Source organism: Mauremys mutica, chromosome 2 (genome assembly GCF_020497125.1).
Source record: "Mauremys mutica isolate MM-2020 ecotype Southern chromosome 2, ASM2049712v1, whole genome shotgun sequence".
Taxonomy (NCBI): Eukaryota; Metazoa; Chordata; order Testudines; family Geoemydidae; genus Mauremys; species Mauremys mutica.
Genome location: NC_059073.1, coordinates 101,128,878 through 101,151,201, shown reverse-complemented (window position 1 = coordinate 101,151,201; position 22,324 = coordinate 101,128,878). Strand labels below are relative to the sequence as shown.

Here is a 22,324-nt window from a genome sequence, read left to right as displayed (position 1 = left end):
CCCCTCTTAGGTGCATATTCTAACCGCCAGCCTACCAGCTGTTGTAGGTTCAGTTACTCTCAATCACTTCTGTTGAAGCCAAAGAGTATTTAGGTATTTATACAATGTGAAAGAGAGTGAGAGCATCTGTCCGGCCTTTGATTAAGGCACTCACCTGAAAACTGAAATTTGAATTTCCATCCCCTGCCTCCCAGGTGAGTGCCTTAATCACCAGGCTATAAATCACTCTCATTCTCTCTCTTTGGCCTAATTAATATTACTGTACTTATGCAAAGTGGAACAGCTTCTGCAGGAGAGATTGAGAACAAAATGTACACTGAGGTGGGGAGTTGAGGTCCAGTCCCTGTACTGGGGTGGAGATTCAACCATGCGGCTCTCTCACTTAACCACTGGGCTAAAGGTTACGTGTGTCTGTGTGTGTGTGTGCACTACCAAAACAAGGCACTGCACATGCAACTACTTCTGGGGAGAGGATGAGAGAACAAATAACGTGACAGATGTGTAGTCACATTGCTTAATGCATTACTAGAAGGTGCGCAGATACTTCTGTGAGGTGCATGGTACATTAAAACCTATAAAGAACAGAACAGATAGTCAATGGTCCCTACACCACGATACAGCCCAGATACTGATTCTGCACAGTTTCATTTGTTACCCCCCATGATATTTATTCTGTGCATTTCCTCATTTGAAATTTGTTTTGTAACCAGTTCTTAATCATCTACTGGTGAAGCACAGTTCTACTGCTTTTTATCTTATTTGAAATGTCTGTCATATGTATAAACTGGAAATCCAGGTTAATGGTATTGGAACATCAATGTCACCAGAGTAATTTTTTATATTAAAATTATATAGTGTGATTTGTCTGTTAGTTTAACTCTTTTCTAGCAAATAAGTGGCAAAGTGGTCATTGTCTAGTTACCTTTTGCACATACAGGCCACTGCAATTTTAACTCAAAGAACCTCAGAAAATGTAAGCATTCAATTCAAATCTACCTATCTTCAGTAATAAATGTTTGAGGATATTGATGAAGAATTTCTCCTGTCATGTACTGATCCCAGAAATGGTTTGAAACCTGATAAAATGTGACCCACAAATCTGTTGTACATCTAGTCATGTTAAATGAATTTGTCTTGCTCTGCTATGGGCAAGAAAAAAACAAACAAAATGTTATGCTACCTTAGTGGTATAAACTGTAACAACTTGCATCATTTCATCCATCTACAATTCCAAGCTATATATTTTCATACCAAGAGTGAATATTACATGATAGCAATACCAGTTCTTTATAAGAATGTAATTACTGAATGCTTTCAAAGTGCCTAATTATATTGCTGTATTTGAATTTGTTGTGGCCTTGTTCATTGACCTCTCTAGGTCCTTGGGAGACACTAATTGTTGCTCTGAAAGTGTAAAGTTTGTTATTAATATTGATTTTTTTGAAATTAGCCTAAAATAACAGATTGAGATAGATCATCTACACTTTGCAGTTCATGAAGGCATTGGTCTTTCAGTATGATCCTTCAGGGATAATGCTCTAATTCAAATTAATTATGGCATGACAAGTGTTTATAATCCTATGCTGTTAGTTTTCTTAACCTCTGCCACACCATCTAGTTCTCAAGCACAACAATGTGTCTGTGAAATCCTGCCAGCAGAACTGTTCCTGGTGGCTGACAGCTTGGTACATTTTTACTGTTTCCACTTGGAAAAAATATTGGGCTATTCTGATTAGAAGAAGTTTTCTATTTATTGTGCTACATGGACAAACCTGACTGGATTTGGTCTGGACTGGCTGAATTTAAAGCAGTGTCACAAATTGAGGTTCTAGATTTCTGGGGAACCTTGTGACATGGGAATTGGAATCTTACAATACTTGGCTAGTAGAAAGAAGTGGGGTTGCTAGACTAAGGTCTTCCAATAACTCTACATTATTTTACTAGTCATGCTAGATAGTCCTCAAGCAAGCAGTTGTTAAATCCTTGCTGAATGAGCAGTCTCTTGAATCTAGTGATCTTACTAATTGTTGCTATGTCCTTAACCTGTAAACTGAAAAAAACTGTAAGCAACAGCAAAGCAAATTAATGGCTTTTATTCAACCAAATATATGGTATGTGAACCTGTATCTATTCCAGTGATCAGTATGCAAACTACATACAGCTCAGTCTTGTTTTCATCAGATCCAGATGGTGTGAGGTTTTTGTTTTCCCACTGCTTTGCAGGAACCTGAACTTGGATGAGATAGAGATGGTGAGATCTTAATCCAGGCAAGAATGAGGTGATGCTGGTATGTTAAGGGAAGGGTCTTAAAAATGTTCCCACCCTTCATTTGTACAGCAGGTTTGCAGTTTGGGGTAGCTTCGGTATTCTCATATACTACAGGAAGCTAAAATGGCATAAGTGACCAAGAATGCCTTTTTTCTTTTGCATATGATAAGACATATGGCCATGTGTCTCTGATCTGGGCCTCAAAACAGTTATTCATGCTTATGTGGCCCATGGATTGAATTATGTGGTATACTCTGTGATGCTGGGTTTCAGCTGGTGCAGCATAAATCTGTGTGCCTTCTTGGATGAATTAGCCTCAGGAAGCACATTACAGCAATTTGTCACCATCTGCACTAGTGTGTGTGTATGTGGGAGGGTGGATATTTTGCTTCTGGGAGCAAGATAACTTTGTAGCCTTCATATTCGCGCGTGCATGCTCTCTCTCTCTCTCTCTCTCTCACTCATACACACATCTATGTGAGAGAGAAATCTACAAAATGTATCTTGAGCCAAAACCACTCCTGATTTATCCCAAAATAATCCCAAATGACAACAGATGCAAATTTTAATTAAAACAATGCCACACTCTTTTTTACTCTGTGTAATAACATAATATAAAATATACATAAACGTAATACAGTAACTCCTCACTTAAAGTCGTCCCGGTTAACGTTGTTTCGTTGTTACCTTGCTGATCAATTAGGGAACATGCTTGTTTAAAGTTGTGCAATGCTCCCTTCTAATGTCATTTGGCAGCTGCCTGCTTTGTCTACTGTTTGCAGGAAGAGCAGCCTGTTGCAGCTAGCTGGTGGGGGTTTGGAACCGGGGTGGACCAGCAGCCCCCCTATCAGCTCCCCCTATCAGCTCTCTGCTCCCCTAAATTCCCTATGCAGCAGCTGCCTGCAGTTCAGCTGTCCCTCCCCCAACTCCAGGTGCTGCTCCTGACCTCTGCCTTGGAGCTGCTCCCCGAGACTCCTGCTTGCTGTGCAGGGGGAAGGGACGGAAAGAGGGGGGCTAATGTCAGGGTGTCCCCCTTCTCCCTGCTCCTGCATCCCACTTACCCCATCTTCCATAGAGCGGGGGGGGGGGACACACCAGGACTCAAGAGAGAGGGAGCTTGCAGCAGTTGCCTCTCAGCAAGCTGATCTAATTAAGAAGGCAGTGCACTTAAGGGAAATGCGCATATCTCCCTCTGTTCCTGCTGCCTTGTGTTGAGAGAGAGAGTTAACCCTTGAGGGCTCAGCCAATTGCTAATTCATCATTTAGCAGTAAGGGAAATATCCCACCCTCTGACTTCTCCACCTCAACCAAGCTTCACAATCATCAACACTGTGTACCAGTATTAAATTGTTTGTTTACAACTTATACTGTGTGTGTGTGTGTGTGTGTATATATATATATAGTTTGTCTGGTGAAACAAATTTCCCTGGAACCTTACCCCTCATTTACATTAATTCTTATGGGGAAATGGGATTCACTTAACATCATTTCGCTTAAAGTCACATTTTTCAGGAACAAAACTACAACATTAAGTAAGAAGTTACTGTACCATGTTTCTTTATCAAATACCATTTTCTTCATAGTATTTTTTAAAGGAAAAACACCGCAGTATAATTAAATATTCCATTGAGAGGAAAATTCATCTCTTCATCTATTGAAAAAGATTCATTTTGACAGCTTCTCAAGAGAACACCATTGGAAAAATCAGAACACCTGGGACTCCTGGGTGCTGGCTAGCTGGTAAGAGGCTAATAACATAAAGTCTGATTTACAGGGAATGAAATGTCAAAATATTCTGATTTGAGGCTTTAAGGTAGCTCTCATCAGCACAGCTATAGCTAATTCAAATTACTGTTCACCAAAAAATACCCTAAATATTTGAAGCTGGAATGAAGAAAGTGTACTAATCTTGGCCCTATTGAAATCATTCGTAAAATTCCCATTGACTTTGACAGTGCCTGAATTTCACCCTAGATGAGTTACAATGACTGGCATTAGGTTATTTCCCATTAATAGTTCCTAGTATAATTGGTAACATGATTTTTAGAAATGCTCCAGTACTGATTGACTTTCTGTTTGCAATAGGGATGATGAAATGAGCAGTAAAGTACAGGTGATGGTCAATGATGAGTGGGTATAACCAAGGATATTGTAGGATAGCTGGTATCTCTAGTTTTTAAGCGAAAAAAGGGGATGAATAAACCTTTTACATTAAATTTTTTCCAAGGAATGATAGTCAAGTGAAAAGACAGAAATTAGGCTGCCATTATAGGTTATAGTTTACTTTTCTACGTAGTGCTGAGTAGAGATTCTGTCTATCTTTTAGTATGGCAAATCAGTACAAATATAGTCTCTTTTCTTCTTCTTCAGCCAATTATGTCTATCAATTTGGGTCAAGCTTAACAATGGTATGCAATTCTAAAGCTTTAAATAATATCTTTCTGCCAGTTCACACCTTTTATGAATTTGTGTCACTTTGATATGAAAAGAATACCGGCAATTGAAAAACTTTGAAAATCCATATATCTTGTCATGTAAATGTGTGAAGGATTGATATTTTAATTCTTAATGAATACATGTTTTAATGCCCCAGTCCTGCAATCTGATCTGTGTAGTTGGATCTTACACCTAGCTGGAGTCCCATAAAAGTGAATTGAACTCTCTGTGGATGAAACGGTCCACTCACATATATCAATTACCAGGATCAGGGCCTAAATTCAGATTATGGAAGCATACATTGGGACGTAGATGTACCCTCTGTCTCTTTGTTGCTATTTTCTCTTCAGGGTTCCTGAGGCCGGTGACGGAAATGGAGGGGAATTTCAATGCTTCTGGTTAGCCAAATACTGGGAAATAAAACTCAACTGCCACAAAAATGTCTTTATTCTTCATTTTTCAAATTCAAACAGACCATAATGGGAAAAAAAAGATTTCAGTTAGAGCTGCCTCCATTTTAAGCACTCCAGGCTATGGGAAAGGCAGCTGGGTTTAAAACAAGCTCTAATGAAGGGAATGGATTTAGGACCTAATCCAGAGCCAACTGGGATCTTTCCCTTGACTTCAGTGTGGTTTGTATCAGGCATTTACTTCCTAAAAATAATAGACTTCCTGCAAGTTTGCCATAAACAAATGACATCCTTTCCCCAGATATTACAAAATGTTGAAGACTAAATAGCTCCAACTTTCCATGTTGGATATAGCTAAATATTTAATTCATTGCTTAGGAGAAAATATCTGTGTAAAATGGATGATCTTGACAATGAGGCTAGAATTGAAAATCTGAGAATGCTGAATCCAGATGCTAAATTTTTTTCTTGTACAATGGGAAAGAGAAATGGTGATGAATTGCTCTCTCACTTCCTGGAGATTTCTGGGAAGAAAATCTGCTGAGCCTAAAATTCCTATGAGTTTCCTTGGGATTCAGAAGCATGAAGTATATTTGGGATGCTGCTATTGCAAGAGAGCACTGGTCTCAAACACAGGTCCCCAGGCAGTCCTTACATTGCAGCCATAACCTGACAGCTCACTGATATCCACAAGAAGCATGGGCTGGTGGACTCTAGCTCACCATAGCCCTGCCCATGAAACTCCAAACTGCAGGAGATGGCCGGTTCCTCCGATGGGCTCAGACTCACTATTTAACCAGAAGGAGGCACAGGAAGTTGCTGAGCAACTAGATAAATCTGTATCTGGCTGTTGCATTGGACCCTGCCTTCTCACCTGATTCTTGAGTCCTGCCTTCTTGTCCTGTTTCTGGTTCCTCCTTTGTTCCAGATCTCTGCTTGTATGCCCCACCCCTTGTTATCAAGGGAAATTAAACTGAATGAAATGCTGTGTTCTGGACTCAGGAATAGTATCTCTACATACGAACTCAATGTTAAGGTACAAACCAAAAAGAGATTTATTGGGAAGAGACAAGATAAATTTAACAGTATGACAGGAAAACAGTAAAACATCTTGTAGGTTTGTTCCCACAAGCAGTGAAGCCAAGGACCCACTATAAACCCTTAACAAACTGTGAGCTTACTGACAGAACTTTACTTGTAGATGGATGATTTCTGGTGCACTGATGGAGATGAACAGACAACTAGATGTGTCTCAGATCTGCCACAGCTACCAGTCAAATACGGATCTTCAACTGTGCTCTGGTGGGACACAGGAGGAACATGGATCTGGATATAGGAGATGGTCTTGTAGGTAAGTAACCGTGATAGATCTTGACTCACGACGCATGTGCAAATAAATGGGACAAACCCTGCATAGACAATAAATAAACCTTACACCATGGCTATTGACTCTGGCTCTGACCATTGGCTTGACTTCTGACTCTGGCTTTGGCTCTGATCCCCAGTTACTGGCTGCTGACTCCTGACCTAACCACCACTGTTATGACGACTGGGTCTGACCGTCGACATTCTGGTCTATGACAGCTATTGATTTTATATAGATTCAGCGATTCCAAGGCCATAAAGGGCCATTGTTAACATCTAGTCTGACTTCCTATATAACATAGGACCAAAGAATGTGCCCAAAATAATTCCTAGGGTATATCTCTTAGAAAAAATATCCAATCTTAATTTTAAAATTATCAGTGATTGAGAATCCACCACAATCCTTGGTAAATTGTTCCAATGGTTAATTAACCTCACTGTTAAAAATGTACACCTTATTTACAGTCTGAATTTGTCTAGCTTCAACTTCCATCCTTTGGACCGTGTTATACCTTTCTCTGTTAGATTGAAGAACCTATTATCAAATATTTGTTCCTTATGCAGTTACTTACAAACTGTAACTGAGTCCCCCTTTAACCGTCTCTTTATTAAGCTAAACAGATTGAGCCTATCAACTCTATTCTGTAAGGCATGTTTATGAATCCTTTAATCATTTTCATTGCTCGTCTGTGAATCCTCTTCAATTTATATACATCCTTCTTGAATTGTGAACACTAGAACTGGACATAGTATTCCAGCAGTAGTTGCACCCAGTGCCAAATATAGAGGAAAAATAACCTTTTTACTCCTACTTGAGATTCTCCTGGTTATGCACCCAAGGATGAATTAGTTCTTTTGGCCATAGCATTGCATTGGGAATTCATGTTCAACTGATTATCCTCCATGACACCCAAATCTTTTTCAGAGTCACTGCTTCCCAGGATTGAGCCTCTCCACTGTGTCAGTATGGCCTACATTTTTTGTTCCTAGATATATACATATCCATTGAGCTATATTAAAATGGATATTATTTGCTAATGCCCACCTACCAAATGATCCGGATTGCTCTGTGTCAGCGACCTGTCCTCTTCATTGTTTACCACTCTCCCTATTTTTGTTTTATCTGCAAACTGTATTGGTTATGATTTCCTCCAGGTCATTAATAAAATATGTTAAATAGCATAGAGCCAAAACCTGAGCTCTGCAGGACCCTGGATCACTTGATGATTACCTGTTCTGTTCATTCCCTCTGGGGCACCTGGCATTAACCACTGTTGGAAAACAGGATACTGGACTAGATGGACCTTTGGTCTGACCCAGTATGACAGTTTTTATTTTCTTATGACCCCACTAGAAAAACACTCTCTTGATTGATGATTCCTCATTTACAATTACATGGAAGGTCCTCTCATGCTACAGTGATGGGTGGCAATATAAAATCCTTAGATTTTTCTATCATAAAGGGGAATAGTCCTTTGCATTTGCTAACTCTAAAAATGGGATTTAGCTAGATCACAGCGGAGATGAGGTGTTCATTTTATTTACTAATAGTATGAATCACCATTGTATCTGTAGGATCATTGTAAACTCCACACAAGCGTCAAGTCTTCTGTGGTGCCAAAAATGCAGGATTACAGCTGGTTTTGACAAAAAATGATGTGGAAATTCATATATTTTGACCAGTTCGGAATAGAGAATACAGTAGATGTTCTTAAATCCACAGCTTACACTGCAGGGGTATGTAGATGGGCCCTGCAGGAGTGGGAGTCCAAATATGAATGGTACCTCATTATCCAGAATTCCTCTTGAGGAAAGGCCATGGTAATTCTCTTTCCTGTATTCTCCCATGAAAGAATGCAGCATGCTCTCCCTTTTGTAGCAGCCCATCTAACACCTCCCTTTCCTGGCATTTTTGGGAAAATTTATGGCAATGCTGCCTCTCCACAGAGCACAATGGGGAAGTAAAGGATCCTTGTGCTTTCTGTGCCACTTGGGCTATTTAAACAGAGGTAGCCGCAATCTGACCCATAAATTCATTGATAAAGCAAGAAATAACTGGCTAAACTGCAAGGTTATCATTAAACTTCCTTTTTGTCTTATTTTAGTTACCCACATAATCTCTTGTTAAGAGATATGGGCTAATAATTTAATGTTATTTTTAAAACATATACAGTTGGTGAATGGAAATAATTAAATATTACTAAGCAATGTATGATTGTATTGTAGTGTTAGATGGATTTAAAACATTGAGACTTAAGTATTAAAAATTTTAAAGCATTTTAAAATTAAAATTAGTTAGTTTTAAGTAGAAGCTAAGAGACTAAGAGACCTTATCTCATAACATATATATCTTTCCATATTTGAAATAGCTTTGATTAACAGATAACGAACACAGTAATGAATGTTGGTTGTGGACAGTATATTTGTTTTATATTTCAGGTTGGGTAAAACATTTATCTATTGAAAAGTCAATGTGAAGTGCACATCTTCAAAGTAAACTTAGCCAAAACATGTCACAGGGAACTTAATAGCTTTAAAGATTTGTCATCTGCTTCATTAAGATGTAAATATTCACGGAGATCAGAAGTACACGGAGAAGTGATTCAGCGTCATCTATGAAGAAAGGGAACAAATAGAAACTGAAACCAAAGTTAATCATTTATTCAGCTATGACATCCGGCTGGTGTTGAACCACGCTTAGCCAATGGGCAAACAGATTACTCAAATGCCTTTATATTGCAATGCAGTTACTTAGACTATAAAACCATTAGTGAATGAGTAGAGATGTCTTACAAAAAGACCAGAAAATTCCACAATTCTCTTTCTGTATTAGAGGAATTGCAGAATTATGCAATGTCAGGCAAAGAGGTTACACCCTACCAAACAGAATAACTTCAAAACAGGGAGCTCCAACTGAACGCAGGTTGAATTTGGTTATCAGTTGCTTAAACTTGTCAAAATTCCAGAGTTGAGATATTCCAAGAGGTTGACGTGTGGAGATTTATAGACTGTGAAAGCTGGAAGTAAGACTCATGATAATTATAATCACTTAAAAATACAAAAGAAATGCCCTGTATCTTCAATGGATTATGGAAAAAGTCAGATATAAAGTGCAGCTTGTACTCTGGACCACATTAGCTTATTTAGTCCATACTGATTTAGTCCATAATAGGGGTCACGGATGAGCATTCACATCTTACTCCCCATCAGTTCCCGTCCTGGCTTGGGGAAGCTAATGATCCAACCAGAAGACCAAATTTGGTGATGAATACTTGTCACTTGCCCCATGAGGCACATTGCACATATGCTAAAAAGAAGTCCATAACCACTTTTCCAAAGGAGTCAGTGGGCCTTTCATCCAAACTGAATAAAAAATTGTCTGATGCCTTCAGCAAATGACTTCTCTCAAGTTGGAAACACCTGGGCCAGATACGAGATTGAGAACTGGATCTTTTGTCCAGCCAGAGAGGTCACCACCTACTGATAACTACAAAGAGTCATCATGATTAAACATTTTAATAATTTTTTTCTCTCAATCCCTAAGGGCAGACTACAGTTAACAGTTAATAAATCAGTAATACAACCTCTAACTGCATTTAAGTTTTTACTTTGACCAACCGAAGTGAACTCTGAAATTGAGCTGAAGAATTTTATACAGCAAAAGTAGATGTGAATCCAAGAAGGCACATTTATATATTGTAGGTGCAAATTCTGATAATTTCCTGACTTCAGCATTTAAATTCTATTCCAACATTGCAGCTTTTTGTTGTTGTTTTAGGAATACTTTTTTTTTTTTTGGTAAGGAGAATAATCATAGAACTGGAAGGGACCTTGAGAGGTCATCTAGTCCAGTTCTCTGCACTTGTGGCAGGACTAATTATCTAGACCATTCTTGACATTTTTTTCAATCTTCTCTCATTGGTCATGTTTTCTAGACCTTTAATCATGTTTGTTGTTCTTCTCTGGACTCTCTCCTATTTATCCACATCCTTCCTGAAATGTGGTGCTCAGAACTGGACACAGTACTCCAGTTGAGGCCTGATCAGCACGGAGTAGAATGGAAAAATTACTTCTTGTGTTTTGCTTACAACACTCCTGCTAATACATCCTAGAATGATGTTCGCTTTTTTTGCAACAGCGTTACATTGTTGACTCATATTTAACTTGTAGTCCACTGTGACCCACAGATCCCTTTCCACAGTACTCCTTCCTAGGCAGTCATTTCCCATTTTGTATGTGTCCAACTGATTGTTACTTCCTAAATAGAGTACTTTGCATTTGTCCTTATTGAATTTCATCCTATTTACTTCAACCCATTTCTCCAGTTTGTCCAGATCATTTTACAACCCCTCTCAGCTTGGTATGATCCCCAAACTTTATAAGTGTACTCTGTATGCCATTATCTAAATCATTGGTGAAGATATTGAACAGAATCAGACCCAGAACTGATCCTTGCGGGACCCCACTCATTATGCAACTTCCAGCATGACTGTGAACCACTAACAACTACTCTCTGGGAATGGTTTTCCAACCAGTTTTGCACCACCCTATAGTAGCTCCATCCAGGTTGCATTTTGTTAGTTTATTTATGAGAAGGTCATGAGGAACAGTATCAAAAGCTTTACTAAAATCAAGATATACCACATTTACTGCTTCCCCCCATCCACAATGCTTGTTACCCTGTCAAAGAAAGCTATCAGTTTGGTTTGACACCATTTATTTTTGACAAATCTAGGCTGACTATTACTTATCACATTATTTTCTAGCTGTTTGCAAATTGATTGCTTAATTATTTGCTCCACTATCTTTCTGGGTACAGAAATTAAGCTGACTGATCTGTAATTCCCTAGGTTGTCCTTATTTCCCTGTTTATAGATGTGCACTATACTTTTCCAGTCTTCTGGAATCTTTCCCATCTTCCACGACATCTCAAAGATATCGCTAATGTCTCAGATATCTCCTCAGTCAGCTCCTTGAGTATTCTAGGATGCATTTCATCAGGCCCTGCTGAAATCTACCAACCATGATTTAGGATGTGTTCCTTGGCTAACAAAGCTATTTGTGATGGTCTCATCACAAACTAGTTGAAATATAGATTAATAATATTTTTCTAGATAGTCCACAGTAGCTCCATTTCAGGGGTTATTTTACTAAGGATTAAGGAAGGATATGCATCAGACAAATTGTTTCAGTTTCCCTCTCTGCATATCACACTTTGAAAGTAGTTTTATAAGGAGATATTTAAAAGTAAACTCAAATTATATAGTCCTGAAATGTGGTAACTATAAGTAAAGTAACTTTAAAAATTTTTGTTCTCTGACATTTTTCCTTAAAAAAAATAAATCTTAGATTTTTTTCTTGTCTTCTTTTCTATTTAATGTCTGATCAGCCCCACTGACATTTGCAAACAAATATCAGTATTGAACATGTGACAGCTACCATCTTGGCTGATGCACTGGGGATTGAACTGGGGACCTTCAGAGCTAAAAGGATCAGCTGGCTAAAGCTTTATAGCTAGCGGTTGTAACACCCCCCGCCCTGGGTAAAACCTGGAACTGGGGTACTGCTGAGCCCACTGTCTTATTAATCTGGGTTCTCTCTCACACTGACATTGTGACAAGCTGCAAAGCCCTCCAAGCTTGCCCTCACACAAACATCCATAGGCAGGGGTACACCCAGCTGTGTTCATGAATTCTATGCCAGCCACTGCATGAACCAACAATAGAGAGGCTCTAACCAAAATATGCCCAGCTCCCCACCTTAGGACCCCAGAGCTGTACCATCCTGCCCTGGTCAAAAGCCCGACCCGTAAAGTGGACATGCACCAAACTGAGCTGAGGTTTTTCCCCAAACACTTCACTCAAACCACACTGTTTTAAGTAAAACATATAAATAGATTTATTAACTATAGAAGAAAGATAGATTTTAAGTGATTATAAGTAATAGTGTACAGACAAGAGAACATTACCTAAGAAATAAGCAAAATCACAATTTACGTCTCATACACTAGACAAGATTTGAATTAAACAGTGTCACACCCTGTTAGATAGTACAAGTAGTTTGCTGATGTTTTATACACAGGCAGGTCTTTCTTCTTTCCTGCCTGGGACCAGCACTTCCACCAGTTCAATCTTTGTTCCTAAGGTGTTTCCAGGTGTTGAGTTGTAGAGGGAGTCAGGACCCTTGGTTATGTCACTTTCCCCTTGTATAGTTTCTTCCATAAGGCGGGAACCCCTTTGTTCCAAGCCAAGTTTCCAGCCTAGTTTGTGGAAAAATACAGGTACCAAAATGGAGTTCAGTATCATGTGATCTAGTCCCATGCCCTTGCATGCTTTGCTGATTCCTAGCAGGGGTCAATATTCATATTCTAGCTAGAACATCCTCAGGAAGGTCCATCAGGTGTGGACAGGCTTCTTCCATGATCCATTGTGAGGTAAGTGTTCTTTGATGGGTCATTCAACTTAAATAGTTCTTTCACAATGTGCTGGCCAGACTAGAAGTAAAGCTTTGTGGGTGTTACCCAGAGCAAGCACATTTGAAATACAGATGCATAGTCAATATTCATACTACAGATTCCAAAATGATACATGCATACAAATAGGATACCCATATTCAGCAAATCATAACTTTTTTCTGTTGACACTTTATTATGTCATAAGCATATCATAATCATACCCCTATAGTGAATATGGGGTGCAGAGTGTCACAGGGGTATAATAAATCCACATCCTTTGTGCACTGGGCACAGAGGGGACTTTAACCCACTAGCAAGTGTATGTTATATAAGTATGAGCATCAATATAGTGCATTTTCCTTCCAGAAGCCCTGCTATGTGTGCGTATGAGAGAGAGAGATGCATGGAAGATAAAAGATGTAATGTGCCAACGTGATTTTGCCAGGCAAATGTGTGTTTATTGAGTAGCTGTTCATTTTGAACAGTCTTTTATAGTTTGACACTAGCATGTCAATACTTTTCATTTGTTTCTTTTCCTGGAGAGGCCCAGTGAACATGTAACAGGATGCAGTTAATTTTGTATATTAATTATCAGAGCCTTAATATATAGGCATAAGTGTTTCTATTGTTGTAACAGAAAAATGCATCTTTTTGGCCTCTGTATATTTTGGAAGTATTATGTTATTTCATGAACCCAGGTGGCTTCTAATTAGCATGGTAGTTGCTTGCAAGGACATTTTTCATCTCTGACAAACAAGTCCTATTTGCACGTACATGGCTCTCAGGTGTACCTAACACTGTTATAACAGACATAAAATTTTATACCTTTATTCTACACAACAAAAAGAAATAATAAAGTAGCTACTGATTTGTCTCCCATTTAGAAAATGAATGAACATTTGTCCAAATTCACATCTATATATGGCTTTATACTATACACAATAGTTATTTAATACTGTAATCTTTTTATTATTTGGTCTCCACTACTATGCATTTTGATTTTCCTCCATCTTTCAAATAAACACTTAATCTGGAGACCTGAGAACTTGTAACAATTATATCCCACATTATGCTTTTCCCAAGACTAAGAGTTTTTTTTTCACTGTGATATCCTGAATAACTTCCAGGTATTAAGTCTATTGTACTGCATCTAAAAGTCTCCTTTGCAGTTTCAACAGGAGAAATTATTCTTCACTTTGTTTTGTAAAACCATGGGTATAGTGTTGCAGAATGGCTACTGTATTTCACCTAAAAGTTTACTGAATTTGAAGTGATCCCTTTATTGTCCAGGGTAGCTCCAACATATAGCATCTCAAATGAATTTGGTCTCAAAGGCAGCAAGTTTAATATGCTATGATACTTTAAATCCAAGATTGGCAAATGATATCTCTGAGGCACCATCAGTGACCTCAGAAGTCTGGAATGTGAGCTACAAATGTATGATTGGGGTATTTTATACGGGTGATCACTGGTAAGCTGCAGCTTTGTATTTAGCATGGATAAGGTTGTCTCAACGCTTCTGTTTCCAAATCTGGTAACTGCAAGTATAAATGACTAATTAGGTGCATTTGATATCTGGCTTGTTTATGTAATAAAAGTAATTGTGCAGCAAACATGCATGAAAATTAGGCCATAGAGCTATAATATATGTTCACACATAACCCTCATAATCATTACAAATATTGTAGGTTCATTCAGTCTAAATTTAAACATTAACTAAAATAAAAACTGTGATAATAGACCAATCACTGAAACTTTAAAGGATGAGTAGAACTGAGACACTTCATTGATAGTCCCCCTAATCTCATCTGATCAGCTCTGTTAATCATGTCAGACCATTCATTTGTGTATCAACTCCATTGCTGGCCCAATATAAATTGCAATCACTAGTAAACTGATTGTCTCTGTATTGTACCATAGCTGCTGGTTGCCTATATTGTAATATACCTTATACTGAATGTCATATGAATTGTAAATTGTATAATTTATCTTGTAAAATGTACATAGTCTTTTCTTCAAATTGCCTATATACAACAGGAAGTCTGGCTTTAATGAACTCAATGATAGTTTCGCCATTAACTTCAGTAGGGCCCAGATTTCACACCTGATGTCTAAACCAGCTGCAGGCAGCAGCATAGCTATTTATATTTGCAACTTGCACAATACCGAGTCTTGGTTTGGGGGAGGGTGTTAAAGTTCTGCTCCTCATTCTGAGAATAATAGCTCCAAAATAAACTTTGAAATATATGGCCAAATTGGGCCCAGCGGCTCAGACAAAGAGCACAGGGGGAGAAGGGTGCAAGAAGATTTTTTCCCACAACTACTGCAAACTTGCAGCCATTGGGTACAATATGTTTCTAGTGCTCTCCGGAATGCAGGACTTGCTCCATTGTTGTAACACTTTGAGAACCGGCCATCTTAAAAAGAACTGTGTGTAGCCAGGGCCACAGATCCACTCAGCTCAGCATCAGTTAACCAAGCTGGCCAGGCACACAGGGAGAGTATGCTTTGCTGGCTGGTGGGGTGCCAAGAAACGCCTTGAGCTGAGAGCATGTTGACTGAACGTGAATGTTTACTTACTAAATAGGTTAATAAGATTGGCTTAGTTCCACAGAAAAATGATTACAAAAATAATAGCATGATGATTGCTTTCTGTGGTGGAGCTATTTACGTAGATCAGCATTTGGGCCAGCTCTGCATCATGTCCTATTTGCTCTATAAAGGATCTAGCTTGTATTTGGGTACTGTCTAAATTGCTATATAAATAATATGTATAAAGTGATGGTGATTGGACCCAATGAGATATGATTAAAGGAGGCAAAATCTTTTAGGTGGGTTTTGCTACTATTAAAAAGATTAGCAAATAAAAAATAGTTGACTGCAATTTTTAAAAGCACTTCCAAGAAATATAATCCAAATGATTAATTTTCTCAGAAAATATTTCTGACCATTCCTTTGCAGTCCAACATATCCTTATTATAAGCATGAATGCAATTTTGTAAACTGCCCCAATGGTTTTGCACTAAACTTAGAAATATCATTTGCAGAACGCACTTTAGGAATTAGGTCTTATGGGTCAGTCATTATGGTCCTTCGCTGTGATATCTCTAAATATAGTGTACACTTCCCATTGCTTTTGACCCTCTTTGCATCCCTGCACTCACTTCCTCTTCTCTATCATATCAAACATAAGTTACTTGTCATCACTTTCAAGGCCCTTCGCAGCCTGTCCCTCCTATCTATCATCTCTCATTCAATACTGAAAGGTTGACTCCCACCTTCCATCTGTCCATGATGCCACTTGTTAAACTTTCAAACAAGCACCTTTGCACTTTTTTCCCATGGTACTCCTCACTTTTGGAGGTACTCCCCCCTATATATCTGCAAAATCACTTCATTGCTCTCCTTCAAATCCCTCCTTAAAACTCTCCTTTGCCAAGAAGCATATAAAAAACTTAACAATGGTTAGGTAGCTGGTGTGCTGAGACCACTGCCTCTCATGCTGACCAGTACTGTCTCATTGTTTCCTTGTACTTGTCTGTAGGTCTCTTTGAATCCATTTGTTGTCTTTTGTCTATACTTAGATTGTAAGCTCTTTGGGCCAGGGCCTGTCTCTTTGTTCTGTGATTGTGCAGAACCTAGCACAACTGCGTCCTGTACCCTGACTGAAGTCCTAGGGGCTGCGATGATACATAAGTCTTTGTTAGTACATAGAACAGAACATAAACACTGCCTAATTAAGTGTAAAAATGTAATAAGAAAAGCCAAAGAGGAGTTTGAAAATGGCTAGCCAAAAACTCAAAAGGTAATAACAAAATGTTTTTTTAAGTACATCAGAAGCAGGAAGCCTGCTAAACCACCAGTGGGGCCCCTTGACGATTGAGATACAAAAGGACCACTTAAAGACGATAAAGTCATTGTGGAGAAACTAAATGGATTCTTTGCTTCAGTCTTCATGGCTGAGGATGTTAGGGAGATTCCCAAACCTGAGCCAGCTTTTGTAGGTGACAAATCTGAGGAATTGTCACAGATTGAGGTGTCACTAGAGGAGATTTTGGAATTAATTGATAAACTTAACTGTAGCAAGTCACTGGGACCAGATGGCATTCACCCAAGAGTTCTGAAAGAACTCAAATGTGAAGTTGCGGAACTACTAAGTATGGTTTGTAACCTGTCCTTTAAATCGGCTTATGTACCCAATGACTGGAAGACAGGGCTGCCCAGAGGATTCAGGGGGCCTGTGGCAAAGCAATTTCGGGGGCCCCTTCCATAAAAAAAAGTTGCAATACTACAAAATACTATATTCTCATGGGGGCCCCTGCGGGGCCCAGGGCCTGGGGCAAATTGCCCCACTTGCCCCTCCCCTCTGGGCGGTCCTGCTGGAAGATAGCTAATGTAACACCAATATTTAAAAAGGGCTCTAGACATGATCCCAGCATACAGATGTGGTTGTGTTGGTGTCACTAGGCCTGAGTAAACCAAAGTTGTGACTTTGGGCCTGAAGTGAACCAAAGTTCTTACATGCTGTGAACTTTAACCAGCCTAAGATGCTAAGAGACTGCAAGCAAAATATGTAACTGTCAGCTGTTTCAGCTTGCAGATGCAGGAGTTTGAAACAGCAGAAGCGGCGGGGAGGAGGGGGAGAGAGGGGGAGAAACGTCTACATGCATATGTTCTGTGAAGGCCAGAGATAAGCTTGTGGATGAGAACTTTTCTTACACGCTGAAATGTAATGCCTAATGTAGCTGCTGTTGGGAAGGGAGGAGTGAGGGGGAAAACTGAACAAAAGGCTTACACAAGCAAGGGGGGTATAAATGCTGGGATCCCGCCTGCGCGCGAGTGTGCAGGATTTGAGAATGCTTTTCTCCCTGGCACCATATTTGGGCTCAAATAAACCTGGTTTTGCTTCTCCACCCTGGTGTGATAATTAGTGCGACGCACACCGGGCAACGAACCTGCTGTTGCTCCGCCTCGGGCTCTTTGAGCCGGCAACAGTGGTCTCATCTCAAAAAAGATATACTGGCATTAGAAAAGGTTCAGAGAGGGCAACTAAAATTATTAGGGGTTTGGAACAGTCCCATATGAGGAAAGATTAAAGAGGCTAGGACTTTTCAGCTTGGACAAGAGGAGACTAAGGGGGGATATGATAGAGGTATATAAAATCATGAGTGATGTGGAGAAAGTGAATAAGGAAAAGTTATTTACTTGTTCCCATATTATAAGAACTAGGGGCCACCAAACGAAATTAATGGGCAACAAGTTTAAAACAAATAAAAGGAAGTTCTTCTTCACACAGTGTACAGTCAACTTGTGGAACTCCTTGCCAGAGGAGGTTGTGAAGGCTAGGACTATAACAGGGTTTAAAACAGGGATAAATTCTTGGAGGTTAAGTCTATTAATGGCTATTAGCTAGGATGGGTAAGGAAGGGTGTCCCTAGCCTTTGTCAGAGGGTGGAGATGGATGGCAGGAGAAAGATCACTTGATCATTGCCTGTTGGGTTCACTCCCTCTGGGGCACCTGGCATCGGCCACTGTTGGCAGGCAGGATACTGGGCTAGATGGACCTTTGGTCTGACCCAGTACGGCCGTTCTTACGTTCTTATGTACATGTGATGCTCTCTCAGGGGATCCAGCACCATTAAATCACTGTGTTACTCCTCTGTTTCAACAAGAGAGAGAGTTCTTCTAGAGCTTCAACTGTGTCTCAGCTCCCTGTCATGCCAGTCTGTCTGCCTCACCAGCAGACTCCTCAAGATCTCTATCCTGCTGCTTGTTCTGCAGCATGCAGGCACTAAGCCCCTTATTCATCCTCTGGTAAATTTGCTTTCTTGATTGCCTTGATCACTTTGTTTACCTTAGATGCAAATGTACTTTCACTGGCCTATGCTTGTAATCAAGCCAGCTGTTTTCTCCTCTCCTTCCTTTTTAGCTCGATTGCTGAAGACCAGGTAAATTCATATTCCTTTTGCTATGGTAGACTTTTTTTTATCAACTGCCTCCAAAACATTTTAAGAACATATTTCCAGCACACATACATAACTCTTTATACACAACCCATACATATACCACACAATGATATCTGTGACCAGTGTACCACCATTTAGCCTATGATACCTTACAAGACGCTGTCTGGCTAAATATTCTGACAGCAGTTTCTTGGGCATAGTGAGTTTGTCAGACTTGCTGGCATGTATTGTTCCATAACAACAGTGTGCCCTTCTCCAGTTGGCATAAATGGACACCTAGGTCACAATATAGTATGAAGAATGTACCTGCTCTAAGCATTTTAAAGTTTGCTAATTTTAAGTGAAACCAGTAAAACAAAATATTCTGCTGTCAGTTGCACTTATGCATTTCAAGTATGTCAGCTTTCACATCCACTAGATGGGTATACAGATGTTATTTAACCTGAAAGATGATTTGTTTGATAATCTTCTAGAATCTACACCTAAGGATCAGTTAGTGCTTTCTAATTTTCCACAATTTCATCTAACTAATGGAACAATACATCTTTCCCTTACTGAAGGAAGAATTGTGTTTTTATGATGAGGATATGGGCGGGGGGAGAGTATGAATAATATGCAAATCAACCAAAGAGGAGCCCACAGGTGATTCATTAATCTATTCAAGTGCCATTTACTTCTGGGAGGTTTATTTTGTACCAAAACAATTACCATTTTATTTAATTAAAAAGCATACATCTTTTGATCTTGGAATCCTGTTTGCTAAATTTACAGCTCCTAGCCAAGCTGAAATAAGTTTTCTGTTGCTTTAAATAGTCAAATGTCTCCCAGCAGAAGTTAACCTTTTTTTTTTTTTTGGTGGTTATAGCCACAAAATACCTTAATTATTCAAAGTGTTTTTTGTCATGCTTACTTACTGCTTTAGTGAAAAACAAACATAAATCTTAACATTTCAGTCCAGCAACGTGAGCTATAAATTCTGGAAAAAGGCCAAGAAAAGTTGCATATCAAATACACCGAACCCTCGCTAGAACGCACAATTTGGGATCCATGCGTGGTAGCGCGTTATATGCGAATTCACGCTATATAGACGCGCGTTCTAGCGAGCGTCCGGTGTATATGTAATATTTATGTATTTGGGGAATGGCTCTGATTTGGTCATATTGTCCAAAGGCAAGAGAAAATGGTCAAAGATGTGCTTAACGTTAGTCAACAAAATCATCCTTGCATATAGTAAAGTTCTTTTAAAGGAAAGGGACTGATCATGGCATTTTTGGACACTCATGAGTAGAAGCTGGTACTTACAAGGAAAAAAGATCATAAAGACGTAGTGATGCTTGGACGGCTTCGTGCTCCTACTAAAATGATAGTGCTGTATTGCCAGAATTTTAGTACGGGGCTCCATCCAACTTTTCTACCTTATATGGCCATACTTTCTTTTTTTTTGTCATCCTTCCTCAAAATCCATTAATTCTATACCTTGCCTCCCCTTAGGTTTTAAACAATGGATCTACAAACACTGATCAAACCCACTGTGTGGTATATGCTTTTAAACATCATAAGCAGATTGGAAGTCACAATTAAAAACAACAACACTGCTCTTGTTATACGGAACGATTTTCTGGATAATTAAGGAACTGAACAGGGGCTGCTAACAGGGAGTTTCGCAAGGGAGTTTGGAAGGGGAGTGGGAAGGGAGTCGGAGTCCCTTGCCGGCCCTAACCCCTTCCCTGTAGCCCCCCCTAAAACCCTAAAACCTATATACCAAACTACATTCTAAAACTACTTTCCGTAAACCACCCTTTCACTAACTAGGAGACAATGCAGGCAGAAGCCCAGCAGCAGAGTGGGGGCTATCCAGTTTATTGCACTGACTGTCGCATGTATGATTACCTGCCCTGTGGGCGGGTGGCGTATGTGTGCAGTCGGTGCAAGGAGCTCCTGGCCCTCAGAGACCATGTACGGACTTTGGAGGCCAGGGTGGCGGAACTGGAGGAGCTGAGAGAGGCAGAGAGGTATGTTGATGAGGCTTTCCGGGACACTGTAGAATTGTCCCACCTCCGCTTAGACAGCTCCTGTGCTGTTGAGGAGGAAGAAGGGCTCAGGGAAGTAGAGCAGTCAATGGGAGCAGAGGGAAACCTTCCCATAGTTGGGACCCTCCTTCCAGATGGTGCTGGGGTTACCTCTCGCACTGAGGTTGCCTCTCCGGGGGAGGGAACTCGAGTTTCTAGGAAAAGGCAGGTGTTAGTAATGGGAGATTCGATTATTAGAAATGTAGATAGCTGGGTCTGTGATGACCGGGAGAACCGTATGGTGACTTGCCTGCCTGGTGCGAAGGTTGCGGATCTCTCGAGGCATCTAGATAGACTTATGTGTAGTGCTGGGGAGGAGCCGGTGGTCGTGGTACATGTAGGTACCAATGACATAGGGAAGGGTAGGAGAGATGTCCTGGAAGCCAAATTTAGGCTGCTAGGGAAGAGACTGAAATCCAGGACCTCTATGGTGGCATTTTCAGAAATGCTCCCAGTTCCACGCGCAGGGCCAGGTAGGCAGGCAGAGCTTCAGAGTCTCAATGCGTGGATGAGACGATGGTGTAGAGAGGAGGGGTTCACATTCATTAGGAACTGGGGAAACTTCTGGGATGGGAGGAGCCTATACAGGAGAGATGGGCTCCACCTAAACCAAAGTGGAACCAGACTGCTGGCACTAAACATTAAAAAGGTTGTAGAGCAGTTTTTAAACTAGGAGATGGGGGAAAGCCGACTGCTGCAGAGGAGCGTGTGGATCGGACACAGACTTCTCTTAGGGGAGAGTCTGATGATAGAGAATCTCCAGGTTATAGTCAGGAGCAGAGGAATGAGAAGTATAATGTAAGGGCTGGATCAGATGATAAACAGTCACATAAAAAAGAATCTGGCACATCAGAAGAAGGTAGGCTAATAAACAGGGACAAGTTTTTAAAGTGCTTGTACACAAATACCAGAAGTCTAAATAATAAGATGGGTGAACTAGAGTGTCTTGTGATAAAGGAGGATATAGATATAATAGGCATCACAGAAACCTGGTGGACTGAGAGCAATCAATGGGACACAATCATTCCGGGGTACAAAATATATCGGAAGGACAGAACAGGCCGTGCAGGGGGAGGAGTGGCACTATATGTTAAAGAAAGTGTAGATTCAAATGAAGTAAAAATGTTAAGCGAATCCACAGGTTCCATAGAGTCTCTATGGATAGAAATTTCATGGTCTAGTAAAAATATAACAGTAGGGATCTATTATCGACCACCTGACCAGGACAGTAATAGTGATGATGAAATGCTAAGGGAAATTAGAGAGGCTATCAAAATTAAGAACCCAATAATAGTGGGGGATTTCAATTATCCCCATATTGACTGGGAACATTTCACTTCAGGACGAAATGCCGA

At 39.9% G+C, this 22,324-nt stretch overlaps 1 long non-coding RNA gene across 2 annotated transcripts; it reads left to right on the top strand.

Annotated features, from left to right (window-relative positions):
• Window positions 1-1,897: 1,897 nt before the first annotated feature.
• Window positions 1,898-9,885, top strand: LOC123364763. Of its 2 annotated transcripts, none has more exons than XR_006577269.1 (3): window positions 1,898-2,111; window positions 6,317-6,466; window positions 8,920-9,885. It is a non-coding gene; the product is annotated as an uncharacterized LOC123364763 (long non-coding RNA). The 2 variants fall into 2 exon arrangements; XR_006577268.1 differs by lacking the exon at window positions 1,898-2,111 and adding an exon at window positions 3,859-4,009.
• Window positions 9,886-22,324: the final 12,439 nt, after the last annotated feature.